Genomic DNA, 24950 nt, shown 5'->3' on the forward strand with positions numbered 1-24950 from the left:
AAGTGCTGTAGATTTGAAACTGTGCAAAGTTTATGCAAACATAGAAGAAAGAACATACATATCTGTAATGCATTTTGTAACATCAGGCTGCGTCAAAGCATTTCACAGCCAATGAATTATTTGGAAGTATTGCAATGCCAGGAAACATAGTAGCAATTTGCATTCAATAAGATCCCCAAAACCAGCGGTGAAATGCAAGCCTGGATAATGGGCTCTATTTTCAATTCACACCACCCACTTGATCATCCCAGTGAGCAAATAGAGTTGGTTTGAGGTTCGGTTCTCATTGACTCTGGTTAGCGAACTGCAAGTGTTGAACCAATATTCACAAGGGACTCACCGATCAGTGAAGGGGAGGCAATCTATTGGCGGAATTAGAAGCAGGAAGTTAACTGGTGGGCACCGGGGAAAGGGGTCACAGTCGCAGCAACAGAGGGCTGACGGTTTCTGTTACAGTAAGCAGCAGAAGTTCACTACTTTCATCAGCAGACTTTAAGGACAGCTGGTTAGGATACACTAACATGGTGCTACAGAGAAGTATCAGGCTGGATCATACACTCAGATCTCTGAAATGTGGGGCTGGAAACTGCGACCTCCTGGTGTAGAGGTGAGCATCACAGCTCTGAGCCAGACCTGACACAATAGCCAGTATTCGAGAAATTGGCCAATAACAAATACAGAATGTCAGCCGTTTGGTTTCCATGCAGGTGTTTAGACTTGTATCTACTTCATCTGTCCTTATCATGGCACATTCTCAAAGCCAAGTATTTCACTAGTATTATTTTGTCTTTGATAACAGGCCTCTAAAGGGACAGATGTTGTTCCAATAGGAAGGGAGGTGTCGCTCTGCGATGAACCTTGGAAGAAAAGAGGGAGAGTTACTTAAAAATAAAAGATGTAAACTTTCTCCTGTGATGATTTGGAGATGCAGGTGTTGGATTGGGGTGTGCAAAGTTAAAAATCACGCAACACCAGGTTATAGGTGATATCACCTGATGAAGGAGCGACGCTCCGAAATCTAGTGTGCTTCCAATTAAACCTGTTGGACTATAACCTGGTGTTGGGTGATTTTTAACCTTCTCCTGGGATGGGTGAGTGACTGGAATTGCTCAAGAATCAGCTGAATAGGTTTCCCTTCTGACCCCGAAAGAGAAAATAATAGGAAAGTTCTCTCCAAGCGCTCTGTGTCTTACCTGAAGTCGTACTGAGCTGAAATGGATTAGAAAGTGCAAGGCTCAGTCAGTGTTCTGTGCTAATGAAACAATTCCATCTGCAACAGAGGTAAGGATGTTTCAATTGGACTCAGATCACACAGACTACTAATATGTAACAATGGTTAGCCAACTTCCCTACCACTATTCAATATTGAGTAAGTATTGCTGTAAAATATGTCTGAAAACAGTTGACTGCAGAATTGGATTCCTGACACCCCTCACTCTAAATCAGAATCAGAGGGAATTTTCTCAACTCATTAATCACAAGCATGGATAAGAAGAGGAAGCTAGGAAAACCTGAATTAAAAGACAAAGCTGCCAACATGTTCCCATCTCTGGCCAATTTTCCCAATGCCAGGCTGAGTGTGATGTTAGGGACCAGCTTGACAGAAGTTGGAAGGCAATTGAGGTCATTATTAAGCGAGTTACCAGGCATTTTTGCCAATCATTTGAATTTTACAAAGTTAAATGGGACTCCTGCAACATCCTGATATCAGCAACTAACCCAGGAGGTGAAAGCAATGCTAAGAGGTCTGAGCACCAGGATAGTAACAGCCAATTGGACCTTTACACAGTGCAAACAGTAAGGTTGTGAGCTTTCATGGGTACACGCTGCTGAGCTTTGTCAGTTTTTTTTTATCAGGCAATGAAAGATGACATTGGTTTGCAACAGATTTATTTACATAAGACCATAAGATGCACGAGTAGAAATAGTCATTCAACACATCAATGCTCCACTATTCAATGAGGTCATGGTCAATATAATAATCCTTAACTCCACTTTCTTGCCTTCAATTCCCTTATTGATAAAAAAAATCTATCTCAACCTTGAATGTGATGAAGGAACCAGCCTAAAGACGTGCTAATGAATTCCACAGATTCGCAGCTCTCTGAGAAAATAATTCCTCCTCATCTTAGTCTGAAATGTGCAACTCTTTCTTCTAAGAAGCTGCCACACCTGCTGAGTTTCTCCAGCATTCTCAGTTTGTTTCAGATTTCTATCCACCACAGTATTTTTCTTTATGTCATCATGTTTATCAGTTTACTTCTATTTTCACCATCGATTTTCCTACCTTGTTGGCAACATTACATGCACTCAGATAGAGTGCAGTTTTTTGAAACTGTACTGTAATTTGATCCTGGTGGATGTAAGGAAATGTTTCTGCTGCTTTCCATTCTAATTTACAGCTTTCTATTTCCCATATCCAGCTTGATTTTTACACTACTTGAACTCCCTCTTGTTTTCCTATCACCTTGCTTAGCAGTTTAAACCCGCCCAAATACCATTTGCAAATTTCCCTTCAAGGATATTTGTCCCAGTCTTGTTAGAAGCTTGTACAGGTTGCACCTATCTGAAAACTAGACTCAGTGCCCCAGAACTCTAAACCCCTTCATTCTCCACAATTTTTCCAGCTACATCAACCTTCCTAATGGGAATAATCCTGAGATTACTGCTTTCAAAGTTCCACTTTTCAATCTCTTGTGTTTTCTCATGCCATCTCTAGTTATTTTACCAGACACATTATTCAATACCATTAGGTTATCAACCCTTCAGCCATTTATTTGCTTTACTTATTCAATCTGAATGCTTCATTATTTTAAGTGTCTCAATCAGTCATCCATGCACTAAGATAAAAAGGATCCAGATTCTTCACTCTATCCACCTAACTGCAATCTCTCAACCCTGGAACCACTCTAGTAAAACTCTTCTGTAGACTCTCCCAAAGCATTCGTGAAAGTGTGGCGCCAAGAATTGAACACAATACTCCAGCTGGGGCCACGGTTTCCGTCCGGGGATTAGACAGTGATGAGGTAATGTTGGGCTTTTAATGGAAACGCACTCCAGAATGAGTCAGAGTCTTTGGGAGGGATGGTAAGAAGGCTACAGGGAAAGAAAGCACCAAATAAATCGTGGATGAAATGGGTGGCCTTTTTCACAACCCGATACTCTGGGTTCTTTTAATTGCCTCACATTCAAATCTGTGGTTTCCCTCAGCACAATAGTTCTGATTAAATTACTAAATTAAGCTGGGGCTCTCTTCACCAATAAAAATGGTGGGATATTTCTTTAAGTCGGTTCATTGCAAAGTTCCAGCCAGGTAGAAATCCAATGCTAAGAGTTGCTTTGAATCTAAAACATGATAAGCTGCATTTTCTTTTGAAGAGAGTGTTCTCACCAGAGGATTTATATAGACAACAAGTGTGTGGTGCAAAAATACAGCATTTCTTGAGTTTCATTCTCAATCAGCCAGTGAAATCAATATTGCTTTTTTAACTCATAAAAGAAATCGTGGAATGCCAACCATAATTTGATTAATTTTGACATATGAACTATTCAGTCATTCACCAAATGTGAATGTGTAAAGTCATCTTCTGCCACTGTGCCACCCTTCTTTAGAACTTTATGGCTTATCAACACTATTAATCCAATAAACAGATCTGATTTAAGAGGATTTTATTTAAAACTCAACAAGGGCTAGTTAATCTGATGCAACACATTGGACATATAGCTTAATGTAAGATTGAACTACTCCTCTTTGTTGGGATGTCAACATGAGCTGGTTTGCATTATTGACTGGCCAGGAGTTGTAACACATGAGTTTTGGTGCAATAACTGCAATATTTGGTATTACTCTTAGTTCAGGACTCAGTTTAGCTCAGTTGGCTGGATCGTTGGTTTACAGAGCAGTGTGATGTCAGCAGTGTGGGTTCAATTCCCATCACCAGCTTGAGGTTATGATAAAGGACTTTCCTTCTCAACCTCTGCCCTCAGGTTAAATCACCACCATTTGCTACTCTCTCTAATAAGAGAGCAGTCCCCCTAGTCTGGTAAGACAATGGTGACACATCTACAACTCTCAGTTCTCAATGACTTCAACTTGATCTTGTAAAACTATGCCACAGTTGGTTTTTACACAAGCCATTGCCCCGTCTATGATATTCTCTGGTTCCAGTTGGTCAGCAACTCTGCCATTAAAAATGCACATGTTGCTGAAGGCTGTTATTAAAACCTGTCATTAACTGCAGGTTTTGATGCATTTGCCAAGAATAACTAGTATTTCCGGGTGCCTAAGGGGAATACAAGAGGATGGTAGACTGTTTTATAATGTTAGATTGTTTCATGAATCACGTAATGGATTTATTTCCACCTTCCTTAGCAACAAAACATTTTCTGGAAAAAATATTCACCTTTAAACAGGTTAGTACTTCTGCTAAATTGACAGAGGGCTTCCGTAAGAGCTCGTTGTCGGTTCATTCCAAGATGGGTAGTAGTCGCACAACTTTTCACAGGAACATACCAGCTTGGAGCAGGAGTAGGCCCTTTGGCCCCTTGAGCCTGCTCTGCCATTTGTAATGGTCATAGCTGATCATCCAACTCAATTCTCTGTTCCCATTTTCCCCTCATATCTTTTGGATCCTTTTAGCACCAAGTGCTATATCTAACTCCTTATTGAAATCATTCAATGTTTGGACCTTAACAGCTTTCTCTGTTTGCAAATTCCACAAACTCACCACTGTCTGGGTGAAGGAAGTTCACTTGATCTCAATCCTAAACGGTTTAGTCTGAATCCATAAACTGTGATCCCAGTTCTGGACTGACTTTCCATTGGAAACATCCTTCTGCCATCTGCGCTGTCTGGTCCTGATAGAATGTTACAGGTTTCTACGAGAGTTCCACCACCCTCCCTCCCACTGTCTTATTCTTTTGAACTGCAGCAATACAGTCCTGAACTATTCAACATCTTCTTAGACGTCATTCCAGGAATCAGTCTAGTAAATTCTCTCTGTCCTCCCTCTACTGCAAGAACATCCTTCCTCAGGTAAGGAGACCAAAACTGCACACTGGTGTCCAAGGCTGGTGTCACCAAGGCCTTGTACAATTTGCAGTAAGATATCCCTGTTCCTGTACTCAAGTCCTCTGACTATGAAGACCAACATTCCATTTGACTTTTTAAACTACCTGTTGTATTTGCGTGCTTACCTGCAGTGATGGTGTGCAAGAACACCTAGGTCATGTTGCACATCCCCCTCCCTCAATTTATAACCATTCAGATAATAATCTGTCTTCCTGTTTCTGCTACCAAAATGGTAATAATTTATCCACATTAGACTGTATCTGCAATGTATTTGCTTATTTACTCAGCTTGTCCAAATCACACTGAAAGCATCTGTGCATCCTCCTCACAGCTCACCCTCCCACCCAGCTTTCATCTATATTAATCCATGGCTTCATTTTAAACCGAAGCACAAAACCAAGAGAACAAGTTATATTTAGTCTTGAAAGAACTTTAAAAGAGGTGCATGGGATTTCCTTTGAGCCAGTGGGTGAAATGGTTTTGCTGCTGAAATTGCTGTTTTCACATTCCAACCCAGGGAAAGCAGTTCTAGGTGAGCACCATTTTTTTAATTCTGAAGCTGCTGTTTATGGCATTTTACTGTGAGGCACATATATGTTAAGAATTCCTCTTTATAAGCAAAGCTTACAATTACTTGTGTTTACACACCTGCACCACTTCAAAAGTTTCTATCACGTGCCGGATCTCTTTATTCATGTTTTCCTTCTGTTACACAAAGTCTGGAAATGGCTCGATGTTAAACCCTCCGTGAGAACGTCTCTCTCCCTTTTTCATTTAATCACAGTGTCACATTGTTAATTTGAACTTTCAAACTATTGCTCGGTCCCTATATAAATCACACTAGTGGTGACTTCAGTCTGTAACCAAGCATACAAAATGTTGACAACCTTTACAAGAATGTCATAAAGAGCACTTGCAAATGCACTAAAGTTTATCACGTTAGCACAGCCAATTGAACCTGGCCCTTGCAATCTTTTTGTAGAAAGTGTTGATTGCTGATTGAGAGAGTCAAGAGATTAGAACTGCAGCCAGAGAGATTGGGTAATATATTAATGAAGAGCCAGGATTTATGTTATTGGGTACTGCCTTACCTGAAGGAAGTCTTTGAAACTTACTCATTAATTAGACCTTGTGCAGCTCTCTCTCATGACCTCTTGGCTGGCTGGACTTTGACTAAATGCAATGCTACCCATTCACAAGCCAGGCCTGTTTTCTCAATGAGAGAGAATCTGCCAATCATTGCATCTAACGGGTTGAACCTCAGTTGTCTATTTTTCTTCCTGAAGCTTTTCTCTAAGTAAGTAATTTTGTGCAATAATCATTTAGATTTTTAATTATCCATAGTTTAGGTACAAATGATAATGGTAAAAAGCTTATACAGATACAGATTTACAGTTGTGGTTACAGTTGTGTTAGATCTTAATTCAGTTAAAGGAAGTGATTGGTAAAATGAGAGATAGGGAGTAAAGTTTAATGTGTTCAAAGAAAGGAGGAATTGCCATTATAAAGTACCTTTTACAACCTCAAGTCATCTCGGATCAGTTATATACTTTGAATTGTATGCACTATTGGGATGCAGAAAATGAAAACTCAGGAGAGATGTACAAGATTAGATTAGATTCCCTACAGTGCAGAAACAGGCCCTCTGGCCCAACACCGGCCCTCCAAAGAGTAACCCACCCAGACTCATTCGCCTACTCTCTACTAATGTACCTATCACTATGGGCAATTTAGCATGGCTAATTCACCTGACCCACACATCTTTGGACTGTGGGAGGGAACCAGAGCAAACCCACACAGACAGGGGAGAATGTGCAAACTCCACACAGAGAGTCGCCCGAGGCTGGAATCAAACCCAGGACCTTAGTGTAGAAAGGCAGCAGTGCCTATCACTGAACCATTGTGCCACCCAAGGGGCAGTCAATATGGTATTGTCCATTTGATACCAGCCAAAAATTAAAACCTACTCCAAAGGTTCTAATAGTCATGGGATAGAATATCTAAAACCATCCATATTAAGAATAGTCCTTTCAGTGGATGTGGGAGTTGTGAAAACCTGTCTCGGTTCATTTATGACCTTTGGTGAAGGGAATCTGCCATCTTTACCTGGTCTGTCCTTTATGACTGCCCAGATTCTTTTATCTGTGCTCTGAAATGGTCTAACAAGCTGGTCAACTGTCAAGACAGTACTCACCACCACTTTCTCAAAGGCATTTGGGATAGGGCAATATATACTCCAGCTTTGACTACACTGTCCCAATCCCACAATTGTTTTTTATATAAAAAACTGTATACAGAAATGTGAAAGCGGGTTCAAGAATGTGTGGCTGAAAACTGATATCATCTAAAAATGTACAATGAGCCTCACCTAAGGAAAGGCTACAAAAAGTGCCAAAATAAAAATAGTGAGATCATGTGTAAAAACCCTGACTAGAGTTATAACCCATGTCAGGGATTATTAAGGGACAACACACAAAGGTAAAATCAGATGGCTGATTATGAAATCCTAAAACTCGGTGTTCATGTCAGAATTTTAAAAGAAAGTAAGACTTGCATTGATACGGGGACTTTCATGGCCTCAGGGTATCCCGAAGCAACAAATAAGTTTTTTATATTGTAATGTCAGAAATGCAGCAGCCAATTGCACACAGCAAATTCTCTCAAACTGCCAATGTGATAGAGACCGATGTTTTGCATGATGTTGGCTTTGAGGAACAAATGTCATCAAATGTGATATTATACAAATGTTTTTTGTATCCTCTATAGTAAAAACAAAAGAAAAATATTTGTTTATTTCATCCATTAACTCCTTATTGCCAACTACAAATTCTGATTGTCACTCTGTAGAGGAGACTTGGAGGTGCAGTGTTGGATTGGGGTGGGAACAGTCAAAAGTCACTCAACAGCAGGTTATAGTCCAACAGATTCATTTAAAGTGAACTTCACCTGACAAAGGAGCAGTGCTCCGAATGCTTGTGATTTTAAATAAATCTGTTGGACTATAACCTGCTGTTGTGAGACTTTTGACTTTCTCCTCTCTGTAGAGGGATAACACTGTGTCAATGATTTTATTATATACCTGTAGATCTCTATACCTGTAAAGCTCTCAAAATCTATTTTTACAAGCAAGCTTCCTTCCTTTATAAGCAAACTTTCCCCATTTAAACTTTTGGTCATTCCCTTTATATTTTTTATTCTGTCCACTCACCTGACCTGCCCAACTATATGCTTTTTTCTTAAGTTCTTTTGTTAACCACAGAAAGTGGGTTGTCCCTTTGAGATTTTCATTATAGGAGGAATATAGTTAGTCTGCGTATTGTGAAGGCTCAAGACAGGACAGGATAACTTTTCTTTATTCATTCTTGGGATGAGAGTGTCGCTGGTTAAGCCAGCATTTATTGTCCATCCCTAATTGCCCAGTGTCAACCACATTGCTCTGGGTCTGGAGTCACATGTATGCCAGACCAGGTAAGGCAGTTTCCTTCCTTAAAGGACATTTGTGAACCAGATGTGTTTTTTTCCAACAATTGACAATGGATTCATGGTCATTATTAGAATCTTAATTCCAGATCTCAATTGAATTCAAATGCCACCATCTGCCACTTGTGGATTATTAGTTAACCAATAATACCATTAAGTCATTGCCTCTCCTAATGGCATGAATATTCTGATTGCTGGAGAGACGTTGGAGCAACTCAGATTGCACTCATGTTCCAGGATCATGCAGAACTCAAAGGGCTCATGCACGAAACGTCGATTCTCCTGCTTCTTGGATGCTCTCTGACCTGCTGCACCTTTCCAGCAACACATTTTCAGCTCTGATCTCCAGCATCTGCAGTCCTCACTTTCTCCTAGAACTCCAACACAGCCTTGATTGGTCACTGTTTTGAGTAAAGGAGTTGGGAGGTCATGTTACGGCTGTCAGGCTACTTTTGAAATACTGCATGCAATTCTGGTCTCCCTGCCTTAAGAATGACGTTGTTAAGCTTGAAAGAGTTCAGAAAAAATTTACAAGGATGTTGTCAGGATCGAAGGGTTTGAGCTATATGGAGATGCTGAATAAACTGGGGCTGTTTTTTTCCCTGGAGCATTGGAAGCTGAGGGGTGACTTTATTGAGGTTTATAAAATCATGAGGGGCATGGATAGGTAAATAGACAAGGATGGAGGGAGGCTAGAATTAGAGGGCATAGGTTTAGGGTGAGAGGGAAAAGACTTAAAAGGTATCTAAAGAGCAACTTTTTCACAGAGAGGGTGGTGGAATGAGCTGCCAGAGGAAGTGATGGAGGCTGATACAATTACAACATTTAAAAGGCATCTGGATGGGTATATGAATACAAAGGGTTTAGAAGCATATGGGCAAATGGGACTAGGTTAGGTTAGATTATCTGGTCGGCATGGATGCGTTGAACTGAAGGACCTGTTTCTGTGCTGTACATCTCTACGACTCTATAGCCAACTCTATGCGAATTACCCAAGAAGTTGAATTTTCTAATAGGCAATTCCACAAGAACTCTCTAAAAGGGTGCATTAAAGGCTGAGAATTCTGAGGGTTCCAACTAACTTAAGCTTAATAGGTACACAGGAAACTCTCTCCCACCTGTCAGACCAGTCACCCCTTACTCTCACTTAGACACCAGCCTGACATTCCCCCTTTGCTAGACACGACCTCACTCCAACCCAAAATAATGTTCCTCTACTCACTGGTCTCCCTGGGTTTCCAATCCTGTTCAGAAATCTGACCCTTGTGATAATGTAACTGGCACCACAATAAGAGAAAGAATCAGTCTAGAATGAGCATATGACAAGAGAGGTCTCAGACACTACACTAGCATGCTGTTAAGAAGACCTTACTATGCACAGATGTAAATAAAAATATGTTACGGTACTCAAGGAGTTGAAGCACCTTAGAGGTATGGCAAGAAGACTCAGGCATAGCATATGTGCAGCACAGGCACCCATAATCTGAGATACTGCTGACCAGGTAGCAGAATTGGCTTAAAACACAAGATAAAGCATTAATTAGCTACTCTCTGGGAGTCTGTTATGAGGTGTTCACATGACCCATGTAGACTTTGCAAATATCCACTACACTACCATTTCATTGTAAATCTAATTTTTTCCCCTTCTGTTATTAAGGGCAAGGCTAAATGACGGAAAATATTTTGTTTGATCATTGTTGATGTCTCTTGTCCAAAACTTGCAAACCCCGAGTGCTTTTCAAAGCTGTGTACCAAGCTAACACTAAATTGACTGAAAATTCATGCAAACAGGAGATGTTTGAACAACAGATTATATGTTTTACTTTACGAGCCTCTGTAGCCTTGGGAGTTTGACCACATCAAAGCAAGTGCAGGCTTGAGTGTATGAGATCAGTGTGTCACACTACCTCAAATCAATAGCTCCTTTGTGGTGTCATATAGTCAGCGTCTGAACTAACAGGTAAGGAATCAAGGTCTGCCCTATTTGGAAGGGTATTGAACTGCCCTAGGGAGTCATTGTATAAATGTATGCGTCCTTTCATACCTTGGAGTAGGTCACAGAATGTGTTTTTGTATTTGTGAATGGTCAAAATGCAAGGGGTTTTATTTTTGAAACTTCATCAATCTGCAGATTAATAAGTAACAAAGCCATGGGAGTGCACTCATTTTAAGTAGATTTTTGATGTCAGTCCAAGCATTGGGCAGAAATGATCAGCGCTGCGTGGCAATTCTGATTATTTTAGCAACTATAAGTAGTTCACTCAATATAATCTCTCAGTAATAAGTGCAATTTATTTTCTTGCAAACTGTTTCAATACCCATCCCTTTCTAAGGTCTTAACTCCCCATTGAGATATGGCTCCTAATATACATCACCTTCTTATCCAGCAGCCATTGACTGTCAGAGCATCATCTATCCACAGGATCATTATAACCAACCCTTACCTGAAGAAGGGTACATTTGACCTAAAGCCGTGATTTCCAAATGGAATGCTTGGGGTTATAGAGATGTCCCTAGGGTGTACTTTTCTTTCAATTGCATGAGGGCAGATTTTTAGGAATGGGATTCCTCTTGCTGACATCGAACATCTAATCTCTGTAGTCCAGATGTTCTTGACTATTCACTGTTCCTCCACTCACAGACTGTTCCTTTCCCATCCTTGCTGCTAAGAGTTACAAATGCATCTCACTAGAATGAGGAAATTGTCTTTGAAGGAGAAATTGAGTTTAGTAGCCTGCATTCCTTGGGGTTTCAGAGAGTATCAGAGAGTCATAGGGATATAGAGTACAGAAACAAACCTTTCGGTCCATGTCGACCCAATATACTAAATTAATCTTGTCCCATTTACCAGCATTTAGCCCATTTCCCCAAATCTGTCCTATTCATATACTCACTGGGAAGCCTTTTAAATGTTATAATGGTGCTACTTCCTCTGGTAGCTCATTCCATACACGCACCAGCTTCTGTGTGTAAATGTTGCCCATTAGGTCCCTTTTAAATGTTACCCCTCTCATCCTATGCCCTCTAGTTCTGGACTCCCCCACTCCAGGGAAAAGACCTTGTCGATTTACCCTACCCATGCCCCTCATGATTTTATAAACCTCTATAAAGTCACCCCTCAGCATCCGACACTGAATGGTACAAGCACAAAGTACGCTTTCTCATGTTCTTAACCTTCGTTTTGAACCTGACAGGTCTCATATATACACTCACATCTAACAAATACCAATGATGAGGAATTGGAACCCTGGTTGGTTTTATTCCATCTCTCTCAGAAAGGAACCTTGAAACAAATTGTAATGTCTGAGATTGCTAAATTGATATGAACTGTCGTAGTGTCTGGGATTTCTTTGGTATACTGAGTTACCTGCTGATGCATGGCAGTAATTCAACAAGGCCCTTTTAATGGCACAAAATCATAACACGCGGGCAGAATACTATTCCAATAGTGGATGGAATTTCTCTTATATAAACCTAATACGGTCCTTGGCATGCTTTCCATCGTTCCTTCAACCAAACTAAAGTCACAGGTAGATAGGATAGTGAAGAAAGCATTTGGTATGCTTTCCATTATTGTTCAGAGCATCGAGTGTAGGAGTTGGGAGGTCATGTTGCAGCTGTACAGGACATTGGTTAGGCCACTTTTGGAATATTTTGTGCAGTTCTGGTCTCCCTCCTATTGGAAGGATGTTGCAAAGGGTTCAGAAAAGATTTACAAGGATGTTGCCAGGGTTGGAGGGTTTGAGCTATAGGGAGAGGCTGAATAAGCTGGGGCTGTTTTCCCTGGAGCATCGGAGGGTGAGGGGTGCCATGTAGAGGTTTATAAAATCATGAAGGGCATGGATAGGGTAAATAGACACAGTATTGTCCTTGGGGTGGGGTAGTCCATTTCTAGAGGGTATAGGTTTAAGATCAGAGGGGAAAAATTTAAAAGGAGCCTAAGGGGCAATGTTTTCACACAGAGGGTGGTATGTGTATGAAATGAGCTGCCAGAGAATGTGGTGGAGGCTGGAACAATTACAACATTTAAAAGGCATCTTAATGGGTATATGAATAGGAAGGGTTGAGAGGGATATGGGCTGGGTTGCTGGCAAATGGGACGAGATTAGTTTGGGATATCTGATCGGCATGGACGAGTTCGACCAAATGGTCTGTTTCCGTACTGTACCTCTCTATGACTCTTTGACTGGTTCCCTGGCTTGATGGGAAGATTAAACCAAAGCATATATTGTGCTATGCATCTACCAATGAAGTTGAATTCGATTGTTTTGGTGCCAATGGCCCACAGCACCTGATGGATGCCCAGTTTTGCACTGCCACATCAACCTTTCTCAGTTAACACTCTGGTAGTGTCACAAAGTACAATTCATGGATTCCTCAACATGAAGATCGGATTTTGTCTCAATTAGGGCTGTGCAGTGTTTACGCTTACCAGTTTTGCCATAGAGATGTATCTTAACAGGACCAGCCACATTAATACTGCAGCTACAAGAGTCTGGCAATTCTGTGGCTATTAACTCATCATCTGACTCTCCAAAGCCTGTCCACTCAAATATTTACCAGGCATAAGTCAGGGAGGTGGTGCAATACTCTCCACTTACCTGCATCTCTAACAGCACTCCAGAAATAAGGCCCTCTTGATCTGTACTCCATCCCCCATGCTAACCAATCACTCCTTTCGCCACCAGTAAACAGTATGTACAAGGTCAAGATACAATGTAATAACTCACTAAGGTGCCTTGTGGAACCACATTCTGAACCTACAACCTCTAGCACTTAGAAGGACAAAGGGGATTCTGGGGGATCACCATCAACTATACATCAGTCTGTCTTTCCTTCACTGTCTCCAGATCAAAATCCAAGAACTCCCTTCCTAAAAAGATTGTGAGTCAACCTGCAACACACAGACTGCAGCAGTTCAAGAAGGCAGCTCATCACCATCTCCTGCAGGGAGGTTAGAGATGGAGATAAATGCTGTCCTTGCTACGAAGGCTCAAATCCAAAGAATAAAAAAACTAATCTTTTCTATGTCTTCCTCGGGTATAGAAAATACCTTTTTAGGGAGTAAGATTGTTATTTTTGTTGAAAGGCTTCAGATTTTTGCAGGATTGCCAAATTGCTTGGATTACTGAATAAGTCATGGTCACTAAGCAGAGAACTGAGGGATCGATCCTGCATTATATCACATTGCAGTTCGAATGTTAGGAAATCAGGATCATTCATGTGAATGACTGCATTGGGTTGTGAACAAGAGGTTGCTATCAATTTTATAAATGCTTTCCTAATTCTTAGCTTCTGTACCACTGCCAATGCATACTGGCAGCAGGCCCAGTTGAAACCCTTTTTAGCTTTGGAGTGAGCACAAGAGCATTCCACTCACTGTCAAACAGTGGGCTAACATCTAAAAGCTTGCTAATGTTATCCATTTTGTGAAATCCTTTGATCACTCCAGTTTGATCTCAGTGAAGTGATTTATAAGAAAGATTCTCTATTCTCTTGGCCAAGACTTTGGTCAACATTTTTGATCATTGCCGAGAAGAGCTGTTAGGAATAAGGTGGGAGGAGGAACTTTCTTTCAAATGCTGTGGGTAGGTAAAATAATTTACCCTATACTCTGTATATGGTTTGAAAATAGGCTTCTAATCTTTGACCTGGATTTCACTGAGTCCCTTTCTCCCTTCATTGCAAGAGAGTTACTTGAAGAACAATTTCACCCACGTGTCATTTGACTCCTTCCAACATAAAATTGTTAAAAAGGTTTTCATATTTTATTTAACTCCTGCAGCAGTGAACAAAAGGGCTAGATGAATTCTTAAAATTGTTGTCAAATCTCCAAATGATCCAAATGTGGCACAGTGGTTAGCACTGCTGCCTCACAGCGCCAGGGACCTAGGTTTGATTCCAGCCTCGGAGGACTGTGTGGAGTTTGCGCGTTCTCCCCGTGACTGTGTAGCTTTCCTCCAGGTGCTTTGTTTCATCCCACAGCCCAAAGATGTGCAGATTAGGTGGATTGGCTGTGCTAAATTAGCTGTAGTGTCCAGCAATGTATAGATTTAGGTGGACTAGCCATGGTAAATGTGGGGTTACAGGGATAATAGGGTGAGGGCTGGGTCTTGGTGGGATGCTCTTTGGAGGTGCTTGCAGACTCAATGGGCAAAATGGCCTCTTTCCGCACTGTAGAGATTCTATGAATTTAAAAGTAATATGGACTGATTACCTAAAAACCAATTCTCAAGTGACAAAATATCAGAAAAATGAGTAAACTAACTTATTTTCTCTCACAGATGCTTGGCTAACCCCACAGCTGCTGCCCTCAGTACTGTAAATGGTTTAGTATTCAGAAAAGTGCATTATAAGCAATAACAAAAAACTGTGGATGTATAAATAGGCCCCTAGGAAATGATTTCATATCTTTTCAATACATACACCTAAAGGAAAATTTAAGAAAATATCAATTGAAGTTACTTTCCAGAACAGGATCAAAGAGCACTAACCTTCCAGAATGTTCCGGTCCACTTTAACTACCAATTACAACAAGATAAATGAGATTGTACAAATATACTAAAGGCATGGCAAGGCAGTCAGTGCTTATCTGGAGCATTTTAGGAGGTAATCTTCCTGATTTTGAGCTTTTATGTAACTTCCCATTTGGCAGCTCTGTCTAAAGAAACATTTTGGCATCACCTTCCCTGTACATCTACTTTCCTGTGTTGTGGTGAACTGTGCATTCATCGGATAAAGTTCAAATATTTCACTGCACAAAGAGTGGAGGTTTGACCTTTGCACAGTCAGCTTTTCATAAAAGCCAATCTCATGTTCACTTATTAAGGCCACTTAAGAGTTTTCCTGTAATTGGTATTAAAGAGATGGCAAAAAGCACAAAGTAGGGTCTGCTCTTTCAACATTGGACATTGGTCCCCAGACCGTCCACTAGGATGCAGAGGATCCTACCTGTTGTACTCAGTAGATTCCTTTTAACACACAAGTTGTGGTCCTTTAGCATCCATAAGACCCTTATTGAAATACAAGGATGGAGCTGATCTACATTGTGCATTCTTCCATTATGTTTCTATGGCATAGGTCCAGGCATAGTGGTTCAGTGGTTAACACTACTGCCTCACACCACCAGGGATCCGGGTTCAATCTCATCATCGGGTGACTGTCTATGCGGAGTTTACACATTCTCCCTGTGTCTGCATGGGCTTCTTCTAGGTCCACCAGTTTCCACAGTCCAAAGATGTGTAGGTTAGGTGGATTGGCCATGCTAAATTGCCCATAGTGTCCAAGGTGTGAAGATTAGGTGGATATGCCATGGGAAATGCAGAACTACAGGGATGGGATGCATCTAGGTAAGATGCTATTTGGGGGGTCAGTGTAGACTTGATGGGCTGAATGGCCTGTTTCCACAGCATAGAGTTTCTATGATTCTAGATAAATTTTAAATGGATACAGCAATGTTTCAAATTGTCCAGAAATAATCTGAACCTCCTGCATTCCAAGATCATCACTTTCCTTTCTCAATAGTGACAACACTAGTGACACAAGAGGATAACTAGGGAGAAGGACCATTCAAGAACAAAGCAGGGAACTTGTGCTTGGAGGCAGAGGACGTGGGTGAGATCCTAAATGAGTACTTTGTGTCTGTATTTATCCAGGAGAAGGATATGGAGGATAGTGAGACTAGACTGGAGCAAGGGGATGTTAGGGCATTTTGAGATCAAGAAAGAATGATGTTGGTCCTTTGAAGAGCATTAACGTGGATCAGTTCTCAGGACCCGATGGTATCTACCCCAGGTTATTGAGAGAGGCAAGAGAGGAGATTGCTGGGGCCTTGCCCAAGATGTTTGCGCCCTCATTAGCCACTGGAGAGTTCCCGGAGAACTGGCGAGTAGATAACTTTGTTCCTCTGTTCAAGAAGAGAAATAGGGAGAATCCAAGAAACTATAGAACGATGCATCTCCTATCAGTGGTTGGGAAGCCATTGGAGAGAATTCTTAGTGATGGGATTTACGTGCATTTGGAAAAGCATAGTCTAATTTGGAATAGTTGGCACGCCTTTGTGCAGGGCAAGATGTGTCTTACGAACTTGATTGAATTTTTTGAGGCGGTGACAGAGGTATTGATGAGGGTAGAGCAGTGGATGTTGTCAACATGGTTATTTTGTAAGACATTTGACAAGGTCTTTCATGGTAAACCCATCCAGAAGAGTAAGATGCATGGGATCCATGGTGATTTGGCTGCATGGATTCAAAATTGACTTGCCCATAGAAGGCAGAGGGTAATGGTAGAAAGGTGTTTTTCAGGCTGGAGGTCTGTGATTAGTGGTGTTCCACAAAGATCTGGACTAAGGCCTCTGCTTTTTGTGATATGGATGAAAATGTTGATGGATATGTTAGTAAGTTTGCAAATGATATAAAGATTGGTAGAGGTATGGATGGTGTACAAAGTTGTCAATAGATACAGTGGGATGTAGATCAGTTGCAAATATGGGAAGAGAAAATATGAAGTTTAGTCTGGGTAAGTGTGAGATACCGCACTTTGGAAGATCAAATGTTAAGGAAATGTATGGAGTTGATGTGCAGAGAGATCTCGGGGTACACTTCCCTAGCTCCCTGAGAGTAGCCACACAAGTAGGTAGGGTGGTAAAGAAAGCATATGGTATGATTGCCTTTATTGGTTGAGGAATTGAGTACAAGAATCAGGATGTCATGTTGCAGCTTTACAAGATTTTGGTTAGGCCACATTTACAGTAGTGCATTCAATTTTCATCAGCACATTACAGGAAGAATGTGGAGGCTTTGGAGAAGGTGCAGAACAGGTTTACCAGGATGCTGCCTGGATTTGAGGGTATGAGCTACGAGGAGAGGCTAGAAAAACTCAGGTTGTTTCCTCTGGAGCGGAGGAGGGGAGACTTGATAAATGTCTATAAAATTGTGAGATGCATAGTTAGGGTTGATGGTCAGAATCTCCTTCTCAGATTTGAAAATTAGGGGGCATGCATTTAAGGTGAGTGGAGGAAAGTTCAAAGATGTGAGGGGCAAGAATTTTACACAGAGAGTGGTAGAAGTCTGGAATGTGTTGCTAAGGGTGGTGGTAGAAGCAGATACAATACAGGTGTTAAAGGGACTTTTGGACAAGCAAGGAACAGAGGAATATGGACCAAGGACAGACTGAAGGGACTAGTTTAATTTGGTGCCATGTTCATCACAACATCATGATCGAAGGGCCCATTCCTATGCTGTAATGTTCTACTTTCTAACATTACTCAACCACAGTTCACCTCCTCAATCCAGATTACTTTGCTCTTGGCCTGGCAGTTTCCAATGGCCCAAGACTGGACTGTGTTGAATAAACAAAGAGGACACAGAATTTCCTTTGCCATCTCAAGTTTACCACTTACATCCAGAGCTTCAGAATGGATCTGTCCCCTTCACCTCTGAAACATTCGGTCAAACTCTATGCCAATACTTGCAAGAATTACCTGTTCAAAAGTTTGATTTCTGAGATACTGGTCCCTCATCGTTGAGGGATATGGTGTTTGTCTGCATCGTTCCTATGTATTTGTTTCCAATATCAATGTTGGCTTCATTTCAGCAGAGACCAAAGCACGGAGCTAACTTGTGGATGCCATGAGACATTTACACAATTGCATCTGTGTTCCCTTTTAACAACAACTGTTTTACCTACACTTTCTGTAACTATGTGAGTACTGCTACTTTAAAAAGAGTAAATGAAGCTACAACTATGTTGGCACTTTTCTGTAAAAATGGCTCAGCCCTCTCCAACAAAGCTACTGGCACTTGGAAAAGAGATGTTCAAACACTTAGTCAACAACTGTCTCTCAGTGGGCATGTCTAAACAGGATATAAGGATATGAAGAAGGGCTTATGCCCGAAACGTCGATTCTCCTGTTCCTTTGATGCTGCCTGACCTGCTGCGCTTTTCCAGCAACACATTTTTAAACATGTTAAGCTGTCAATCAAACTAAACAGGTTGGCACCCCACTGTGAGAGTTAAAGGTTGTGCATCAGCCACGCAACACAAATTCAAAATGATAACTCTCAGGCTTGTTTCAGCAAGTTGGGTGAAATATAATGTGCAATACTGTTTAAGCTGCAAGCTAATTTTTCTTTAATTTAAAGACCAGAAGATTTAACATTTCTGACAGTTTGCCAGTTCCCAAGGCAGCTTAACAGTTCTAATCAGCGTGATATTTCCAGTGAATTTATCTATCTTTTACACAATTCCATGTCAAATTTAACAATCCCAATGGGCATTTGGCTCTTTTCAAATGTGCCCTGTATCTATCCAAAACTATACCCCTACATGTCCAAGTAACTCCAATATCTTTACACCCTCTCCTGAAAACTTCACAAGTGATGTTTTGGACATCTCACCAATGGAGATTAGATATATTGGAAGGTAGTTGCATTTTAACATGTTTGGCTTTCTCTGTAAAGTACAAAGTACAACCCTCTCCACTACCACTGCCTCCTAGTGAAAGTGATGGTGGTGGGTTCAGGGTGGGACCTCTGGGTTCTGCTACACAGTTGGAGATCCTTTAAGGCCTAAGAAGTCAAATGAGCAAAAGGAATAAAGAAATCTGAAAGCACAGATCACTAGAAGTAGCAATAAAGGTTAATAAGGCAACTGAAGAGAAGCAAACGGAGCACTTGGGTTTACTTACATTTATTTACTTTCACAGAGTTGAATAACAGAGAAGTCAATGCTTGACCTATATCAAATCCAGATTAGTCTACATTTGGAGGATTAATATTTAAGAGGGTTTCCCATAAATATTTTGGATTTATTTTAACTGCCACATTTCCCATGAGAAATCACCACTTGTGTCTTCTGGCAATCTTTCACCACACACTATTGTTAAGTTGAACAATCAACTGAGTAAATGTAGTGAGAGCCTTGAGAAGCATGTTCTCTTTGGGAAGATTTTGATCACCTAATGGAGATACTGAGGGATTTTCCAGATTTTCTCTTAAATGGCTGAGGTTTTCACTTTCCCAGCCATGCCTGTGGCTTGCATGGCACGATACAAGAGAAATTGCAGTTGTGAATGACATGGGGATAGGCCAGTTGATCATTTGCCAGTAGCCATTGCCGAGCGGTTAAGCTGATGGACTAAAATCCCATTGGGGTTTCTCTGCGTAGGTTGGATCCTGCTAACTGCGGTGTTTGAGTTACAGTTTTGTGGGTGGCACGGTGACTCAGTGGTTAGCACTGCTGCCTCACAGCACCAGGGTCCCAGGTTCGATTCCAGCCTCGGTTGACTGTCTGTTTGGAGTTTGCACATTCTCCTTGTGTCTGCGTGGGTTTCCTCCAGGTGCTCCGGTTTCCTCCCACAGTCCAAAGATGTGCGGGTCAGGTGAATTGGTCATGCTAAATTGCCCATAGTGCTCGGTGCATTAGTCAGAGGGAAATGGGTCTGGGTGGGTTACTCTTCGGAGGGTCGGTGTGGACTGGTTGGGCTGAAGAGCCTGTTTCCACACTGTAGGGAAGCTAATCTAATCAAGGGAATCTAATAATTTCCTAGACATCATTGTTAGTCAATTTACATCTCAAAAAGATGCTGAGAGTGAAGCCTTTGGGAATCATGCAAGGAGCTGTGAGAATTAGCATTGACTGTTCACAGGGAGGATCATAAGAATTCATATTGTCCATAAAATCTAAACACACAAGCAGATAATACACCTTATGGAAAGTACAGCCCTCAATCGATTGGCCAATTTATAGTACTTGCTACCTGCCTGTCATCAGTTTGTCACCTCAGCAGAGCAATAAGCAGAACACACATCTTCTGAAGCTTCAGGATTTACTCTGGTGAGTCGTTCCTTGAGGAAGAGGGGTTTAACCTGTCCTAGCATTAGTCGGTAGCATTTCACAACTAGTATATTATTAGGCAACACAGTTTAGATGAATGGAATATCCATGGAAACACTGTGAGCATTCACTCATTCACAAACAAAATCATCTCCTCCATCCAGTTGATAGCATCACTCCCAGCTCATTGCCCATGTGTGTGAATGCATTGTTTCACACATCTACATATAAAGAGGAAAAAAATTAATCTCACAAAGCAGACATCACTGCCCTGTCTGATACTGAGCTCCATTGTTGTAGCTAATGGCTTACTCTAGGCCTTGTGGCAGTGCAGATAAACTACTGAAGTCAAAATGAAACGATGAGTCTATTTCAAAACATTGCAGTGTCACACAGCTGTACATTGGTTTACAATCTTTGGCTCTGTGCCGTAGGAAAGTTGTCAATGTAACTGGGAGAAAAAAATACAGATTCAAGAAAATGCTTGGAGAATCAGAGCTCTTTACAGAGGATTTTCAAATTATGAAAGGGCAAGGTTGAGTAGATGGAGAAAGACTTTTACCAATGTTTGAGTGATCCAGAACAAGGGAATTTAGAGGGAGAAAGTGAGGACTGCAGATGCTGGAGATCAGAGTCAAAAAGTGTGGTGCTGGAAAATCACAGCAGGACAGGCAGCATCCGAGGAGCAGGAGAGTTAACGTTTCAAGCATAAGCTCTTTGCTGCCTGCCTGTCATCAGTTTGTCACCTCAGCAGAACAATAAGCAGAACACACATCTTATGAAGCTCCAGGATTTACTCTGGTGAATCGCTCATTGAGGAAGAGGGATTTCACCTGTCCTAGAATTAGACGGTGGCATATCACAACCAGTACATTATTTGGCAGCACACTTTAGTTGGATGGATTAATATCCATGGGAGCTTATTCCTGATGAAGAGCTTATACTCGAAACGTCAACTCTCCCCCTCAGGTGCTGCCTGACCGGCTGTGCTTTTTCAGTAGCACACGTTTTGACAAGGGAATTTAGAGTCACCTTGAAAGCTTTACTACTCAGAGTAGAACAAGCTTTTTATAACCTTAAAGACTCTGGAATGCACTGTCTGCATTAGTGGTTAAAGCAGAGTTACATTAACATTTAAGAATAAGTCAACTTGGCAGTTAAATGAGTGGAGAATGAAAAGAGGCAGGTGAAACTATCAGGTCCACGAGGGAAGGATTATGGCAGGTACTGAGAATAAACATCCTCGCCAACGTTCATGTCGAATAACCTGTTTCTGTGTTGAGGTTTGTGTGTAATTGCAAAACCTGAAAGTTTACTTCAGCAAAGTGGTTCTCCAAATGTGGTCCATGAAGGTCCTGCAGATAGTCTGATCCAAAATTCACATTGCTAATGTAGGCATTCAGTGAAAAGGTTTGACAGACTTTTAGCTTGTCCGCACGTTTTCAAAAGCTGGTCCGAGTTTCTTGGACTTTGCCCTCAGCTACCTCTTTCCATTCTCAACAAAATACAACTTTGAGGTGAGGCTTTCAACATTGTGGTGCTAAAATGGGAGGGGAACCAGCTGAATGAGAAGGCCACGCTGAAAGAGAAATGCAAAACTGTACTAATGCACCTTCTGGCTTGCTGGAGTCACATGAAACACTCGCTGAAGACATCCAACGTGCTACTAGGTGAATAAAAGACACACTAGAAGCCAAACTGTTATCCCAGGAGCCTTGGGTTGGAGTGCAACTGAGATTACACGTTAAAGTGTTATAGCAGCATGTGAATGTGGTGCTGGAAAAGCACTGCAGGTCAGGCAGCAGCCGAGGAGCAGGAGAGTTGATGTTTCAGGCAAAAGCCCTTCATTAGGAAGCAGTTATAGCAGCACATCTGCCACAAGGGAAGGATAGCGATGTTCGAAACTGCTCACAGCTGTTAAAAACTAGCAGCGCTTCCACTCACAGTGGCAAAATTATGAAGTTGGGACAGATTTAATTAATTATTGCATAAGGCATAACAGATCCATCCGTGAGAGCACATCCACAGAGAGAAGTGAAATTTATTCTCCGAAAGGTGATATCTCAGCAGAGATATTGAGATTATAAATTAACAGCTGGACAATTTTCATGGTAGAACAGGCCAGGCCTTGCAATATGCTGATAGATATTCAATGGCAGAGTGTTGAGCAAAGGGCAAGATGCAAATGCTGCAAAGGAACATCATCCAGATGAACAGCCAATGATAATGTGCACACGTACCATTAGGAGTGTGACATTATTTAGTTACTGCAACACAGATGTTCAGGGACTGACATGAATATGATCTGTTGATACATCAGAACAGTTGTGTGCAAGTTCAGTAACATGGGTGACTCAGTGAAAATGATAATGTGTACACTTTCTTGGTTTTGAAAGTTTTAAAGGGAATATTTGGAATAGAAATGTAATCTTGTACTATTGTATATCCTGGTTTGGTATAATCAAGTGACCACTATCATGAGACACTGACTGGAAGCAACCATTTTACAGTCAGTTCCATAAAGACAAGGTCTAGGCCAGACTGTTGTCTTAGGAGTTCATTGTAATCCCAAAACACCACCTTGTCGTTCTCTCATCTCTGACTCTTCCCTCTCCCTTTCTTGGTTTTTCTGTTTCCATTTCTGGGGAAAGGCTGTCCAGCAATATCCATTACAAACTCCCACAATTAAACCACACCTTACTTCCTGTAAGGGTGACATCATTCCTCAGACTCTCCATCTCCATTGAATCTGTTCTGACAAAGCCACTTTCCATAAGGGGCCTTCTGACATGTCCTATTTTGGAACATCTTGAGAACATCAGAAATGTCAGACTAAATTGGTTTTAGGTTGCAGTATACCGGGAGCCTACTTTATATTTCTTGCGATTTAACTTTCTATTGACTTCATGCCGACAGAGCATTTTGACCTCACTTTCTTCCCCCAGTGCCAGATAACCACTGGGTAAAGTAACTGGAAGAGCATGGCCTTCACCCAAGGGCTGGCACAATCACAATGTTGTCACCACTTGGCATAAAAGCTGAATAAGCTTTAAAATGGCAACAAGCATTATTGGAATTTTGATATTAACGGTAATATCATTCAGAACATCAATAGGCACCTCCTCAGTGTTCATGCTCTCTCTCTCTCCTCTAGTCCCAGTGTCCCAATGACCTCTGAGACTTTCTAGCGAACAACAGTATCAAGAAGCTCTTTTCTTGCGCAGCTATCTCCTTCGCCCCTCCCATGACCCATGGAATATTGTATGCAATTCTGGTCTCCTTCCTATTGGAAAGATGTTGTGAAACTTGCAAGGGTTCAGAAAAGCTATACAAGAATGTTGCCAGGGTTGGAGGATTTGAGTTGTAGGGAGAGATTGAATGAGCTGGGGATGTTTTCCCTGGAGCATCGAAGGCTGAGGCGTGACCCTATAGAGGTTTATAAAATCATGAGGGGGATGGATAAGGTAACTAGACAAGGTCTCTTCCCTGGGGTGGGAGAGTCCAAAACTAGAGGGCATAGATTTAGGGTGAGAGGGACAAGATATAAAAGAGACCTATGGGACAACTTTTTCATGCAGAGGGTGGTATGTGTATGGAATGAGCTGCCAGAGGAAGTGGTGGAGGCTGGTACTATTGCAACATTTAAAAGGCACCTGGAAGGGTATATGAATAGGAAGGGATTGGAGGGATATAGGCTGGATGCTGGCAGGTGGGACTAGAGTGAGTTGAGATATCTGGTCAGCATGAATGCATTGAACCGAAAGGTCTGTTTCCGTGCGGTACACCATTGTGACTCTATGACCCAAAGCCTTCATCCTGATACTTTCTCAAAGCCACTGTAGTAGCTTTCTCCAAATCAAACTCTTGGCTGTTCATAGCCTCCTACCCATCTGCCCTATCTGCTGCCCCCACCTTTGAATCTAAGTGATTGCTGTGGGCTCACTTCGCACTTCAAAGTCAACAGGCAACAGCCCTTGGCAGACAAAAGATCAATAGAAGCAGTCAAGGAAATGGAAAAGCCAAGGGGTTTCTGAGAGGCATGTATTACTAATGATCTTCAGTTTCGTCTGCAGAGACCAAATCCAGGGAAGAAATGGCATTATGGTGATACAGAAAGAGGCAAAGCTGCCAGGAACACAACATCATAAATAGGAAGCTATCAAGAGAAAAGAACAGTTAAGGAGGGAGGTCCCTACCTGAAGTATCTCCATCCCCAAGATCAAGAAGAGGATTAACCTGAGACTGGAGCTGAGAGGACAGGTTTGCACTTCGTCTCACAAGTTAAGTAGATTTGGGAAACATCTGAATGTTAAGGTGAACCAAGTGAAGAATTCCACCTGGATGAAAAATGTGAAAGGCTGTGGGCCTGACATGAGTGAGACCACTTTGAACTACGGTGACCCTGCTACTTGACCCAAATATGATGGTTGCATATGACATGAACATGGGTCAGAGCACGTTCAGCAGTTCAGTTTCACCAGAGATCATAGTCAAAGAACATTCTCAACAAATTATTACAAAAGGTCATGTTACAGCTGTATAAAACATTAGAAAGGCCACATTT

This window comes from Chiloscyllium plagiosum, unplaced genomic scaffold, assembly GCF_037043375.1.
Source record: "Chiloscyllium plagiosum isolate Xiang-an unplaced genomic scaffold, Cpla_swu_hap1 HiC_scaffold_24, whole genome shotgun sequence".
Taxonomy (NCBI): Eukaryota; Metazoa; Chordata; class Chondrichthyes; order Orectolobiformes; family Hemiscylliidae; genus Chiloscyllium; species Chiloscyllium plagiosum.